Genomic DNA, 16,324 nt, shown 5'->3' with positions numbered 1-16,324 from the left:
TATATATATATATATATATATATATATATATATATAGGGTAGAATAAAATCTTGATACCTTAAAAAAGGAGAGAGTGGGACAAAGAACTTTTAGACTTACAAAAAAAATAAACAAGATAAAAATGGACGCAAAACCAAATAAAGTAGCACATAACAAAATTACTAAGTTAAATCAAAAATACTTAGAAGTTCTAAACCATAAGGTAGCCATAAACCTGGAAAAATTTAAATTTCAATCTTATGCTGTAAATCCCAAATATCTACATAAAATAGTGATAAGATCCAAAGAAATAAACAATCAAAATCTTATTAATGAGATTAAATATAAAAGTGATGGTTAAGTTAAGAGTACATCTAACTTAATGGGCATATTAGAAGTGTTCAAAAACTACTATAAAGATATAAACAATAACACACCAGTTTTGGAGACAGATAATGTAATAAATACTTTTATGCAAGAAAATATAACTACTAAGGTGTCAATGCAACAAAATAACATATTAAATAAAAAAATAACACTAACTGAAGTGAAAGAGCAAATAAAAAAAGTAAAAGATAATAAAGCTCCAGGACTGGATGGAATAATTCTTCAACTATACAATATTTTAACTGAATATATAATAAAGAAAATGATGTGTGCCTTTACTATGGTTAAGCAAAAATGTATAATACCCCCATCGTGAACATACTCAATTATCTCCCTCATATTAAAACAAGGTAAGTACCCCAAATCTTGTGATTCATATAGGCCAATTCCATTATTAAACATTGCTTATAAAATTTTCATGACAATATTAGCTAATAGGATAAAGAAAATATTATTTAATCTAATACATAATGATCAGACAGGGTTCATACTTCATAGAAAAGTGCAAGATAACATTATTAAATTACTATCATTAATAGACATTGCATGCAAATACAAAAAAAAACTAACTATTATCAGCCTAGACATAGAAAAGGCTTTTGATTCTATTAGTTGGTCTTATCTACAAAAAATTCTTATTGGTTTTGAATTCTCTTCAGATTTTGTCAACTTATTAATGAAAATTTAGTGGGGCACAAGCTTATGTGAAAGTTGGATCATGTCTGTCCTCACCACTACAAATTCTCAAGGGAACTAGACAAGGTTGTCCTTTGTCACAATTATTGTTTGCTCTTTCAGTGGAACATTTTGCTACATATATCAGAAACAAGCAAAATATAAAAGGCTTTCAAATTAATAAGGACTGTTGTCCTAAGATACGATTATTTGCTGATGATATGTTGTTAACGTTGGTTGATATTGATGGTTCTTTGCATGGTGTTATAAATACCTTAAGCAAGTCTGAAAGAATTTCAGGGCTTAAATGTAATCATAATAAATCCAAAACATTACTAATTAACAAAAAAATCAGCAAAAACCTAAGAGAGAATAGCCTGTTTAATTGGGAGAATGATGTATTAGAATATTTGGGTGTCAGTATAAAGAGTACATGGAAAGAGTCTGTTAAACTAAACTACAACAATTTAATAACCACCATTAGTGAACTAATCAAAAGATGGAATAAAACGTTCTTCACAATGGAGGATAGGCTCTCTTTAATTAAAATTATAATTTTACCTAACATTTTGTTTTATATACAGTCATTTATACTACCCCCTAACAAAAACTTATTTAAAAAATTAGATTCCATGCTACTTAAATTTTTATGGTTCCCCTTAAAACCTAGGATTGCATATAAATGGCACATTAGAGCTTGGGGCAGTAATGGGATAGCATTCCCTAGCTTAGATCTTTATTCCAAATCAGTTATAATTAATGTAATATCACACTGGATCACACCTACCTATATATCTGTCTGGAAAACAATACATGAGATTCATATAACTGATGTCAGAACTATAGAAAATCAATTTAAGGAACAATATGGAATAAGTAGAGTTCATTGGCTTTTACGTGAATTTTGTTTATTTAATAAGAAGTTTGATCATTTTTCTTATGGCATTAATCAAATATTTAATAATTTAAAAAATATAATTGACTAATTACAACATTAAACAATTTATGTTTCTTATATTCCCTATAGCATACTACCCTGAATGCCTAGATTCTTTCAACATCAATGAGATGCAAAAATTAAAGGAAAATAACTTGATAATCTGGCATCACTTTATTGAAAATAATAGTATGAAACCACTAAACTCTCTTTTATGTAGTTCTGATAATAGTCAAGATAGCTGCTTGTTTATACACTCATTATGGCAGTTTATAGAAAACAAAATGAGAGTATCACTCAACCTAGAGACTGAATCTATACCTAGTTTGATTCAGCTTTTTATTAGGTGTATTGAAAAGACAGACAATCAAAAATGAAGTATCTCACCTATCTATAAGATACTAAGAGAAGACACTCTAAAGTTTGACTCAGATTTTTGGAATTGCTATGTAAAGATTAATGAAGAACAAATATCTAATGAATTCAAATAATTGTTACTGAATTCTACATATGGTACCTCTTCTTCGTTATATTGGAGATTATATACATGGAAATTTATGAATAGGAGTTTCTATACTCTACATAAAATAAATCTTATATTCAAAAACAATGAAAGTAAATGTTGGAAATGTGATGAATAACTAGTGGTCAACTGGGTTCACATGTTCATGTAGAAATGTTGTTCAGTACTGGAAAGACTTCAGATGTTTTGTAAATGCTTTATGGTCTGATAACTGTCATATTTCTAGCTCACTAATTCTATTCAATGTTCCTATACCTAATGTAATACCTACATCTCAGATTCAGTTACTCTGGTCAATTCTTGCAATTGCCAGAAAAAGTTATTACTTTGAACTGGAAAAGTAAACAAGATTTGATGTTTAAAGATTTTATTAATTTAGCCAAAGTTGTTTGTAAAAATGAACTGCAAACCATTTGTTATAGAACTCATAACATTACTTATAAAAAATAGCATGCCGAAAATTGGAAAACCTTTTGAACAAATACTGGTAACTTCTCATGGCTAAAATTATTGTTTAACGTGGATGAATGTAAATATTGAAAATAATTTTGTTATTGTTTTATTGCATTTGTTATATGTACATTTGCATATGTTTATAATGAAAACAAAATAAAAATGTTTTTGAAAAAAAAGAGCATCTCATTGACCCTCTTCAAAAGCAATGAGGATGATTAGATGGGTAATCGTAAATTCACCCCACAGGTTCTACCTGTACTCTTGGGCAGGGACAGTAGGTGCTGATCATGGAAATAAGGGTAGAACTTGGCTAGGCTTTTAAGGGCCCTAGGGCCATTAGCCTAGTAACTTGCTATGATCCCATGATCCTATAAGGTATTAATGCATTATTGATAAGATGGATATCTGAAGGATTACAAATAGGATATGGGAAGTATCATACAGCAATTGGTCAGCTGAAATTCTCCCTTACAGTCCGAGTGGCCCAGAAGGTTCTGTCCTAGACCAATACTTGTTTAGGTTGCATCTTTGAGATTTTTAATCTGAGGTGTGCTATAGTCTGTAGGCAGATGACTTGAAAATGGGAAAACTGATTCCCTCTGTTATAGATAGGGTATATCTCTAAAAGAACTTTACTAAACTGACCATTTGCGCAGAGAATAATATACTGACGGATAAATCAAAAAACAACCATGTTTGTTGAAGGTTGACTGGGTTGGGGTTAGCATAATGGTTAAGGTGTTTACCTCATAGGCACAGGTTCAGGGTTTGATTCTCACCTATGAAAGAAAAATTAAGTAGGCTTAAAATGTTCCACAAGAACATTGAGCCTAGTACTTACCTATGAACCTATGAAATTTAGGAAACATAGATTAAAGGATGAATATTGTATACAATGTGGACTCATTTAAGGACCTGGTTATATGGGTAGACCCAGCTTTAAGTTTTTCTGAACATATCAACCAACTGGCTAATGATAGTTATAAAACCATAGGCTATACTGAAACAATGTATAAGGCCTTGGAACTCTGAAATCATGAAATTATTGTTTATAAGTTACATTAAATCCAAACTAGTGTATATATTAATGAAACCTTATAAGAAAACTAACATGAATATAGTGGAAATATTCCAACGTGGATGTGAAAGTTTAATTTAATATGAAATATTTAAATACCTGGACTTGTACAGTGGCACATACAGATATTTAAGAAGATACTTTACTCAGGTATATAGGATATCTAGAGACAACTATGCCTGAGAATGCTTGGAGTTATTAAAGATTAGTAGAGAATCATCTGTGTAAGAAATCATACAGGAATGACAGATGTACTAATTAGTTCTATGACAGAGTAACTGATGCATGAACTAGACTATCAAATTATAGTAAAGCAAGCACTCATTTAAATATTTTTAAGAACAACTTGGGTACTTATTCTGGGAATGACTGTTTTGATATATTGGTATGCCAGAAGGGTCTTATTACATGTGCCTGAAATATTTTGTGTATGTCTAAGCTGTATACAATGTCTGACATTAAAAGCAAATAATGTCTGATCAGCTATGAAAGAACAGTAGGCAAGATACATGATAGGCATTTAGAAATTGTGGAGTGTAAATAAAGAATATGTGATTTGTTGCAATGACAACGCATGTTAAAAAGCAAGCTGTGTAAGAACTAATGGACTACTCTCTGAATAATTTTGCCAAAATAAAAGTCCAGTAGAGGACATGATTTCATTCAGAATACTGGGAAGACCATGAAGTAAAGTTGGAGTAGATTTTATTTCATTTCAGAGATTATGTATAACTAAGGTGTGTTGACATTTACTTGATGTTTTTAAAGATTATGAATTTTCAGAATGCAATAAGACCATTAACTGAGACCATTATGTCAGTGCACATCCAGCTTTGCTAGACTACAAAAAATTTTCCTTGAAAGGTATGCATCTATTGCATTCTTAATTACTGATACATCACAGGCCAAACAGTAAAGTCCATACCTTTACATTCTTACTTCAAGTTTAAGACATGGTTGCAGAACAACAGAGACTGAAAGCAAATCAGTATCTATAAAAAATCTGCTATGACAAAAGAGAAAGAAGTGCTCGTTAAGAAATGTGAATGGCCAAGCTCTTTTGGTCATAATGAAGATGAAATGTTGCTGAGAAGAATGGAAGGCTTTTGTTTAAAATACATTTGAAACAGTCTTTAATGAGTAAAGAATATATATATCTCTGAAAAGCCTCTAATCAAGTAATGTCCAAAGAGATATCTGAAAAGTGTCTAGGACATTTCCAGAAGCAGCAGTGAATTCAAGAATTGGTCAAATGATTCCAAAACAAGTCTGAGAAAATGTATAATGTATGTATATGAATTTATCTGACCAGGGAACAGAGATAAAATGAGAAAAAAACATGTATCTAGTCCACTATGGACTATACATAATGAATCATCAAACGTGTTATCATACCTGGTGGTTCATCAAAAGTCTACCACCATCCCTGGTATACCATCAGTCCTAACAAAAATCCTCTAAATCCACTACATTTATGAAAAACACAAAAGAAAGATACACACATAACTCAAACACACCAGTTCACCTAAATATAACCCCTGCAAAAGAAAACATTTACAAAATAAACTTGTGACAGTAAAGAACCCTGACTTGTTTTGTGACTGTATTGAAGCATCAGATGCACAAGCCAGTGCACTTCTTTGTGCCGGTCCCAAGCCCGGATAAATGGGGAGGGTTACCTCAGGAAGGGCATCTGGCATAAAACTTCGCCAAATTATTCATGCAGCAGCAGTAAATATTTACATACCGGATCGGTCGAGGCCCTGGTTAACAACGACCACCACCAGTACTGTTAGCCAACAGGGTGCTGGTGGAAATTGGGCTATTGTTGGCCGAAGGAGGAGAAGAGGCAGAAGGCATGGCTGAAGGCAGGAAGAGGGGGGAAAGGCTAGGACTGTGGTAGTGAGGGTCGGAACTTTGAATGTTGGCAGTATGATTGGTATAGGGAGAAAGCTAGCCGATATGATGGACAGAAGGAAGGTTGGTATATTGTGTGTGCAAAAGACCAGATGGAAGGGGAGTAAGGCTAGGTATATCGGAGGTGGGTTCAAATTGTTTTATCATGGTGTGGATGGGAGGAGAAATGGTATAGGAGTTATCCTGAAGGAACAGTATGCTAAGAGTGTTTTGGAGGTGAAAAGAGTGTCGGATAGAGTGATGTTTATGAAGCTGGAAATTGATGGTGTAATGATGAATGTTGTTAGTGCATATGCTCCACAAGTTGGGTGTGCGATGGATGAGAAAGAAACATTTTGGAGTGAGTTAGATGACGTGTTGATGACTGTACCCAAGAGTGAGAGACTGGTGATTGGAGCAGATTTCAATGGGCATGTTGATGAAGCAAACAGAGGTAATGAGGAAGTGATGGGTAGGTATGGTGTTAAACAAAGGAATGCAGAAGGTCAGATGGTAGTGGATTTTGTGAAAAGGATGGACGTGGCTGTGGTGAATACGTATTTTAACAAGAGGGAGGAGCATAGAGTGACATACAAGAGTAGAGGAAGATGCACACAGATGGATTATATCTTATGTAGAAGGGCCAGTCTGAAGGAGACTGTAAAGTGGTGACCAGGGAAAGTGTAGTTAGGCAGCATAGGATGGTGGTTTATAGGATGATGTTGGTGATCAAGAAGAGGAGGAGGAGGGTGAGGGCAGCACCAAGTATCATATGGTGGAAATTGAAAAAGGGTAATTGTGAGGTGGATTTCAGGGATGAGTTAAGACAGGCATTGGGTGGCAGTGAAGAGTTACCAAATAGCTGGGTAACTACAGCAGAGCTAGTAAGGGAGACGGCTAGAAAGGTGCTTGGTATGACATCTGGACAGAGGAAGGATGACAAGGAGACATGGAGGTTGAATGAGGAAGTACAGGAGAGTATACAGAGAAAGAGGTTGGCAAAGAAGAAGTAGGATTGTCAGAGAGATGAAGAAAGTAGACAGGAGTAAAAGGAGATGAGGTGCATGGCAAAGAGAGAGGTGGCGAAGACTAAGGATAAGGCATATGAAGAGCTGTTTGAAAGGTTGGACACTAAGGAGGGAGAAAAGGACCTGTACTGATTGGCTAGACAGATGGACCGAGCTAGGAAAGATGTGCAGCAGGTAAAGGTGATAAAGGATAATGAGGGAAACATACAAGTGAGGAGAGTGTACTGAGCAGACGGAAAGAGTACTTTGAGGGTTTGATTAATGAAGAGAATGAGAGGGAGAGAAGGTTGGATGATGTGGGGATAGTGACTCATGAAGTGCAATGGATTAGCAAGGAGGAAGTAAGGACAACTATGAAGAGGATGAAGAATGGAAAGGCTGTTGGCCCAGATGACATACCTGTGGAAGCATGGAGGTGTTTAGGTGAAATGGCAGTGGAGTTTTTAACCAGATTGTTTAATGAAATCTTGGAAAGTAAGAGGATGCCTGAGGAATAGAGAAAAAGTGTTTTGGTACCGATTTTTAAGAATAAAGGTGATGTGCAGAGCTGTAGTAACTACAGAGGGACAGCATGAAGTTATGGGAAAGAGTAGTGGAAGCTAGGTTAAGAAGGGACGTGATGATTAGTGATCAGTAGTATGGTTTCATGCCGGGAAAGAGCACTGCAGATGTGATGTTTGCTCTGAGAGTGTTGATGGAGAAGTACAGAGAAGGTCAGAAGGAGTTGCATTGTGTTTTTTGTAGACTTAGAGAAAGCATATGACAGGGTGCCTAGAGAGGAGTTGTGGTATTGTATGAGGAAGTCGGGAGTGTCAGAGAAGTATGTAAGAGCGGTACAGGATATGTACGAGGGTAGTGTGACAGTGTGACAGTGGTAAGGTCTGCGGTGGGAGTGACAGATGCGTTTAAGGTGGAGGTGGGGTTACATCAAGGATCAGCTCTGAGGCCTTTCTTATTTGCAATGGTGATGGACAGGTTGACAGACGAGATCAGACAGGAGTCCCCGTGGACTATGATGTTTGCAGATGACATTGTGATCTGTAGTGAGAGTAGGGAACAGGTGGAGGAGACCCTGGAGAGATGGAGATATGCTCTAGAGAGAAGAGGAATGAAGGTCAGCAGGACTAAGACAGAATATATGTGTGTGAATGAGAGGGAGGATAGAGGAATGATGAGGATGCAAGGAGTAGAGGTAGCGAAGGTGGATGAGTTTAAATACTTGGGATCAATAGTTCAGAGTAATGGTGAGTGTGGAAGAGAGGTGAAGAAGAGAGTACAGGCAGGATGGAGTGGGTGGAGAAGAATGTCAGGAGTGATTTGTGACAGACTAGTACCAGTAAGAGTGAAAGGGAAGTTCTACAAGAGGGTAGTGAGACCGGCTATGTTATATGGTTCATAGGTTAGTACTAGGCTAACTGCCCTTGCAAGCCATTTTAAGCCTAGCCAATAATCCCTTGTGAGATTCAAACCCTGCACCTTGTGTTTGTAAGGCAAACACCTTAACCATTAGGCCACCCTCCCAACCCAATGGGTTGGAGATAGTGGCATTGACAAAAAGGCAGGAGTTAGAGCTGGATGTGGCAGAGTTAAAGTTGTTAAGATTTGCACTGGGTGTGACGAGGGTGGACAGGATCAGGAATAAGTATATTACAGGGTCAGCCCAGGTTGGAAGGTTTGGAGACAAAGCCAGAGAGGCAAGATTACGTTGGTTTGGACATGTGCTGAGGAGGGATGCTGAGTATATTGGGAAAAAGATGCTAATGATGAAGCTACCAGGTAACAGGAAAAGAGGAAGGCCTAAGATAAGGTTTATGGATGTGTTGAGAGAGGACATGCAGGTGGTTGGTGTGACAAGAGCAAGATGCAGAGGACAGGAAGAAATGGAAACAGATGATCCGCTGTGGTGACCCCTAACAGGAATAGATGAAAGAAAATGATGATGACTGAAGCATCAGTAGTTAAAGAACTGTGGTCATGATGATAATATCTTTTGCTTTTGACAAATGCTGTCAGAACTGCTAGTAAGCAAATGAACAGATTTTACATGTTAGAAAGAAGAAAGGACCATAGGGATTAACATACAGAATTTTACTACTAAAAAATGTTAATTACGTTGTCTTCACAAATGCTGCCAAAAATACCACCAAAATGCTTCTTTTTTATATTTAGAAATAAAGTTATGTACTTACCATATCATTCAATCTGTGTTGTCCATATTCATTCTTCCTCAGCTAAGCAGATCAGAACCGATCCTCTGATCTGACTCGGCCATTTTACAAGCTCGTGGCCACCAACACACTCTCAAGCTCCTTCCCTAACCATAACGCACTACCCCTAACATCCCTCAGATCTTGTTTGCAGCTTGACAGGAAGCCTATAAAAGAAAGATCATAACTTTAGTTCAATATACAGGACACAAGTGTCCTGAAGTACCTCATTCCTCCAGACGTCATCATGAAATATGGAGGGGGATGGTGGGTGGGAGTTGAGGAAGAATGAAAATGGACAACACAGATGGAATGTTATGGTAAGTACATAACTTCTTTATCTGATGTTGTCCATATTCATGCCTTCATCAACTAATGGGACAGAGTCTTCAGCTACCTAAAATCCTGGTGGACTCTAAGGAAGGATATTCCTGAGAACGGTTGAGCCAAAGGCTGCTCTTCCCCTCTAGACCAAATCTAGTTTGTAATGAGTGATAAAGGTGTGAGGATTTGACCAAGCTGCAGCTGCACATATATCATCCATAGAAGCTCTAGACTGGAATACAGCAGACATTGCCATCGATCTGGTTGAATGAGCATTTAATGGTTTTGGTAAGGGGAGATTCAGTTTGTTATAAATAAAGTAGATGATATTTGTCAGCCATCTAGCTAGTTACCTTTGTAACCAATTTGCCCAATTTATAATGTGCAAAGGAAACAAACAATTGATCCATCTTTCTAATCTTTTTTGTTCTGTCTTGGTAGAAACATAATGGTCTATGAACATCCAGTAAGTGCAGTATATATTGCCCTTTATTTGTACATTGTGGAAAAAGTACTGGCAAGTTACTGGATTGGTTAGTGTTGGATTCTGACACCACCTTAGGAAGGAAGCATTAGTACGTAATGTGACCTTATCCTTATGAAAAAATATATGGGAGCTTAGAAAATAATGCTTGAAGTTCTGAAATTCTTCTAGGAGATGTAATTGTTAATAAAAAGACAGTTTTTCAGGTCATAAATTTAAGATCACATTTATCTGCAGGTTCAAAGGGAGAGTCTGTTAAGGCTTGCAGTACCAAATTTAAATCCCATGGTGGCATGGGGTCTTTAAACAGGGTATTAGGAGAAGACTACCTTTCAAAAATGCTTTGCACAGTTTAGAGGAAGCCAGGGAAGAATTTTGAAATCCCACATGAAAGTTAGAGATTGCTGTGATTTAAACTTTAACACTTGATGAACTAGCGCCCTCATTAAACAAACTCGTTTAAAATTCTAGAACAGAATGAATTGGAGCTGAGAGGGGGTCTGTCTGACTCTCTCCTGCCTAATAGACAAACCTTCTCCATTTACTACTGTAGAGTTTCTTAGTAGAAGGTTTATGGAAAGAAAAAAGTATGGAATGAATGAGGAAGAAAGCACTGGTTGCCTGGCTATTAAAGGAATTGGAGAAAACACACTATTAGTTTGAGGTTCAAGATATCCAGGTGAACCATTCCTGTCAGGTGAGACAGAAGGTCTAGAATTGGATCTAGAATCCAAGGTGGGTATAGCAGATGAGGCCAAATGAAGAGGAACCAAATTTGCCAAGGCCAGTAAGGTGCAAAGAGGATGACTTTGCTCTCAAACCATGCTGTTTTCTTAAGAAATTTGGGAGTTAGGGGAGTTGAAGGATAGGCATACAGAAGATCGAGGAGGCCAATCGTGGAACACAGCATCCCTCAGTGATTCCCCTGGTGGGGGGATCAGGGCAAAGAAGCTGCTGCACTTGTTGTTTAGGGGAGATGCAAAAAGATCGCAGCAAGGCTGACCCTACCACCTTAAAATAATTTCCATCACTTTGTTTTTGAGAGACCACTTGTGAGGTAGTAAAATGGACCTGCTCATTTTATCTGGTATCACACTGGACTTCCCCAGAATATGCATTGCTGTTAGAAAGTGGTTGGAAGATATCACCCATTGCCACACCCTGAGGGCTTCTCGACACAGGGGATAAGATCTGGTTCGCCCCTTGCACCTGACTACTGACATGTTGTCAATCTGGACTGCAATCATCCCAAGAGGAAGAGAGTCATGGAATGCCTGCAGTGCTAAGAACACCTGCCTCATCTCCAGAACACTGATATGCAGGTTTGCCTCTACTGGGGAACAAGTGCCTTGGACTGTTTTCCCCAGGAAGTGCCCCCCCCCCCCAATCTGCGAAGCAAATGTGATCACTATGGCCTTGGGCTGAGGGAGGATGAAAGGATGACCTTGTAACAGCTGTTCTGATTGCATCCACCAGGAAAGGTATTGTTTGCATACTTGGGTTATTCTTATCTTCACAGATGTGGGCTGAGAAAGCATTGATCATTGTGTTGCTAGCATCCATTGAAGAATTCTAATGTGGAATCTTGCTAAAGGGACTGAAATTGTTGCCGATGACATTGATCCTAGGCCTTGCAGAATCAATAGGACTGAAATTCTGGTACTGCAAATTATTTTCCTAACCTGGGTCCTTATTGTTTGCGCTCTCAATAGAGGAACAGAAGCTACCAGAGATACTGTGTTGAACACTGTTCCTATGAATTCTAACATCTGGGTTGGTTGCAGATGAGGCTTGCTGAATTTTATGGTTATTGCAAGATGTGAACAGGTCTGTAACACCTGATCCCAAGCTTCTATCAGATGATGCCTCATTGGGGGGAGGGGGGGTGATGAGCCATTTGTCTAAATATGGAAACACCTGGAGTCCTTGCAAGTCTTAAGTGAGCTGCAACCACTGCCATATACTTGGTGAACGCCATGGGGACCGTGGTGATGCCAAAGAGCAGTGCTCTGAAATGATAATGACTGGCTTCCAGCCAGAAGCATAAATACCTTCTGGATCATCTGTTCTTCTTTATGTGATAGTATGCATCCTGAAGATCTATGGAGGACTTCCAGTCATCCTTGTCCAGAAAAGGCAAAATGAAATGAACTGTGACCATCTGGAACTTTGTGTGTTGAACCAATTTATTCAATACACTGAGATCCAAAATTGGTTTCCAGTTCCCTGTTTTCTTTGGCACTAAAAAGATTCTTGAGTAAGTTCCAGATTTTATTTGATCTGTTGTGCCCTCTTGGATTACTCTTTTTCTAGCAGCTTTTAGATTTCTAATGCAGCTGTCTTCCTCTGATTGGGATGAACATCAGGATTTTTTCTGGATAATAGAGGAAGTAGGAAAAAGAGAATTATATAACCTCTAAAAATAATTCTCTGCACCCAGTTGTCCTTAGTTATACTTAGCCAGGCTCTCTGGTTCAGAGATTAGTAACTCACGACTGCCTCCAGAGGTAAGCAATCAGGACTCTGTTCAGAAACGCTGAAAGGGTCTGTCAGAAAAGGAATCTGTAGACCCTCAGTTTTTGAAGACCTCCTCTGCCATAGGGCCATTATCTTCCATTATCGCTCCCCTGTCTACCTCTGGGAGAACTAACTCCACATGTGTCCTGGAAAGGATCCTGAGATTTTCTGAACCACATTTTTCAACCTCCCATTTGATTCCTGGAAAAGGTCCTTTGAGGGGTCGAAAAATGCATGCTCCCTGCAGAGAGGGTCTTTCCATCTTTCTCACACCAGAAGCATGTGTCCTTTACTGTGAGGCCAAATAAAGAAGTGCCGTCAAAGGGAGCATTGATTAACAATGACTTGAAGGACTCCACAAAATCACACAGCCACATCCAGGCATGTCTTGTAATGGAAATGCCTGAACCGACAGCCTTTGTGGCACTTTCTGCAGCTTGCTAGATAAGCTTCATGGACAAATTGGATATAACCTGTAAGGTAGCTGACTGAGAGACTACTGAAGATTGAGCCTCGGCAGTTCCGGTTCCAGTAAGAGATTTGGATAATTCTTTAATCAACTCTCTTTGTAACCTAGAAAAGTGTGCTAAATAGTTTAGCAATCTAAGTGCAAATGTCGTTGAAGCATAAACACGCTTTCCAAATCTGTCTATCGTCTTGACTCTCTATTAGGAGGATGGACAGTGGAACTCTGTTCAGTGAGTTCCTTTTTTTGTAGCTGCCACCACAACCATGGCATCTACTGGAACCCATTTACTCCAATACTCTTATTTATTTATTTATTTATTTATTTTACATTTGTTAACCGGGCTAGTCTAGCTGGATATATTTCCATTTTCAGTAGAGGCCCGGGGAGAAACTCCTATATATAGACAAACACAACAGACTGGTAGGACTTAGACCAGGAATATTTGTTATCCAAACAAAGAGTAGTTAAAAAAAAAAAAATATCTAAATCGCGATCATAAAGAATATTATTACATATTGTAAAAAAAAACAAAAAAACAAAATTGAAAAATTGAAAAGAGAAAGGCACATTAAATGTAAAGGAAAGGAGAAAACTCTTGGCCTAATGGTGGAGTTAGAATCCTGTCTGGCCTCTTGGGGATTGGTGCAATCATATCAGGTTCCTTCCATGCCCACTTGGAAATAAGATCAATAAGTTCATCAGCTGGAAGAGTAACCCAGGAGGTAGACAGACCAGTACCAAATGCTTCCAGAAATACTGATTCCTCAGGATAGGACGACCAGCCACCATTTTGCTTCAGGGTCTTAAGAATGTCTCCAAAAGATAAGTAATCAGGTGGCGATTTTGGGGAACCCTCCCCTTCATCGAAATCAGTATCTTCAGTGACTGACTCCTGAAGACAGTCCAAGTGCCTCCTGTTTGCAGTTTCTCTTCCTAGAGACTTCCTCTGTGGGGTGGTCTGGGGAAGTATTAGAAGAGATCAAAATACCCTGCTGGGTAGACTGGAAGCTTTGGGCTGGCTGTCCCTGTGGGGAAGAATGTTGAGGATCAAGGTGAAAGTCATCTGAGAATTAGAGGGTGGATCTGAGGGGGGAAGGTCCCATCTGACCTGCCGAAACACAGAGCACACTCTTCACTACCTCAAAGACAGACCGCTCCGAGGAAAAGGAAGCCAACAGAGCCAAGAAGGTGAGTTTATGGCTCATCACCTCTCTCTGTCCCAAGTGCAATCCACCTGAGGCAGAAGAAGGAGCCGAGCTGTCCAGTGCCAAAGCTCTGAGAGGAAGAGACAGTTCTGAAAACCTCAAAGTCAAACCCATCTTCTCATATCCAACAGAGAAACTTCAGCTCTGAGAGTCATCTGGCTGTGAGGATAATGGAGCCAGTGCACTCAGAGCAATAGTCAGATCTGAAGATGCTCTCTTTAGATCCGAACCAGATGGACCCAGAAGGCTCGGATCCAAGAGCTCTAAAACTAGAGGTTGAATTAAAGAAGGAGCACTTATTGTTGGAGTGTAGATAAATGGACTTCCTGACCTGAAAGGATAGGAGCCATTAGAACTCACTTCTACATTTGCTAAGTAAAAAACTTCCCCGTCATCCTCTCCACATCTGCTTCTGTGAGATGCCTGGAGGAATGAGAGGATACCAGGGACAGTGGTTTTGAATGCCTCTCTAAAAAGGGAGAGGGCATCCTGGAAGGAATTGGATCCAGACTTGGTGAATAGGTAGTTCTTGGTAAGAGCTTTAGATTCAAAGACATAGGATCCGAAGTATGCCTGGTCAGATCTGAGGTTGTAGGATATAAAATATATGTGATCAGATCTGATGATGGTTGGATCAGACATAGCTTTGAATCCAGTTTTTCTTTCTTTCTTCTTGGTTCAGAAGAAGTAGAGACTGGAGAATCCAAGGATCTAGACCTTTTTGATGGGTCTTTAGATTTATGTTTGGGGAAATGAATCCCAGCAATGGCTTCAGAAAAAGAAGATGGCAGTAATCCCTTTAAATTCAGCTTATTTTTCCTCTCTGCTAAAGCTCGGGGGTTGAACCCATGACAAATACTGCAGTCATGCTGTAAATGTTCTAGTCCAAAGCAATACACACAAACATTGTGGGCATCAGACAAAGGCAACTTATGCCCACAGTTGTCAGACATTAAAACCTGCTGGACCTTTCTCAGACATTTTCTATGAAAGAGAAAATAATTAAATTAAACTTTAATAGGCGGAAAGGGAAAAATAGGAAAATGAAAAATACCAGCAATGGTATTTAAGAACTACAAGAAAAAGACTTATAGAAGAGACAGAATACCAACAGTGGTAATGACAGAGATAACAGTATGTGTAAAGAAGGGTAAAAGGGAAGGAGATAGAGCTACCACGGGTAGAAAAATGTTGCACTCGCAATAAAAGAAAGAATGAATGAAATGGTTTAAAATGAAAAATGAAGATTAAAGATCAAAGTAATAGTTACTTGTAAAGACATTTAGAGAAGAAATCTGAAACATGACTTATCTCTCACTGACAAACTCGAGGGCTAAAGATGACCATGTCTAAACACTAAAACGGCAAACAAGATCTAAGGGATGTTATGGGTGGTGCATTATGGGTAGTGAAGGAGCTCAAGAGTTTGTTGGTGACCACGAGCTAGTAAAACAGGCCGAGTCAGATCTGAGGATCAGACCCAATCCCATTAGTTGAGGAAGATATGAAAATGGACAATATTAGATCTACTAATACCATGAGCTTACAAAATGTGTGAACAAATATGCTTAGAATCTGGACTTCTTAGAATCTATTTCTCTGGCCTTCAGGCTAATGCACAGTAACTTATCTGTGAACCTGTGAAATGAATGAAACTGACTTCACCCAAGATGAACTGCAGCATTTTTGTTTTACAGTCAATAATCATGATTAAGCAAACACTTTAAAATGATAACTGGGAAGTAATAAACAGAATTCTATTCTTAATAAAAATTATGATCACCGAGAAGTAATAAACAGAATTTTGATCTTAACAATCATACTGCTTTCAAAATTATCAGAAAAATTAGCAAATAAAAACTGGTTTTACATGATTCAATAAAAAAGATCATTGAAGGGAGACAGCACACATCATTTTGTTCATGAAAAATAACTATTTCCACAAGTGCTTGCAAAACAATTCAACTAATTTTACATAAGCTGATCTGAAACACTTCTGATCTACAGTTTACAATCATTGGTAAGCAAAATGCAACATTCAAACAATTTATTGATTTTACATGATAAAGCAATCTTGGAGTTAATGCATATAATTAGCAGGGGTGGGGGGCACACAGACTTGGGTTTCTTTAGTTTAATGCATCAGGGATATTGTTCT

The sequence above is a fragment of the Protopterus annectens genome, chromosome 1.part0, assembly GCF_019279795.1.
Source record: "Protopterus annectens isolate FY-2018-M chromosome 1.part0, PAN1.0, whole genome shotgun sequence".
Taxonomy (NCBI): Eukaryota; Metazoa; Chordata; order Ceratodontiformes; family Protopteridae; genus Protopterus; species Protopterus annectens.
Note: the sequence above shows the minus strand (reverse complement) of the source record.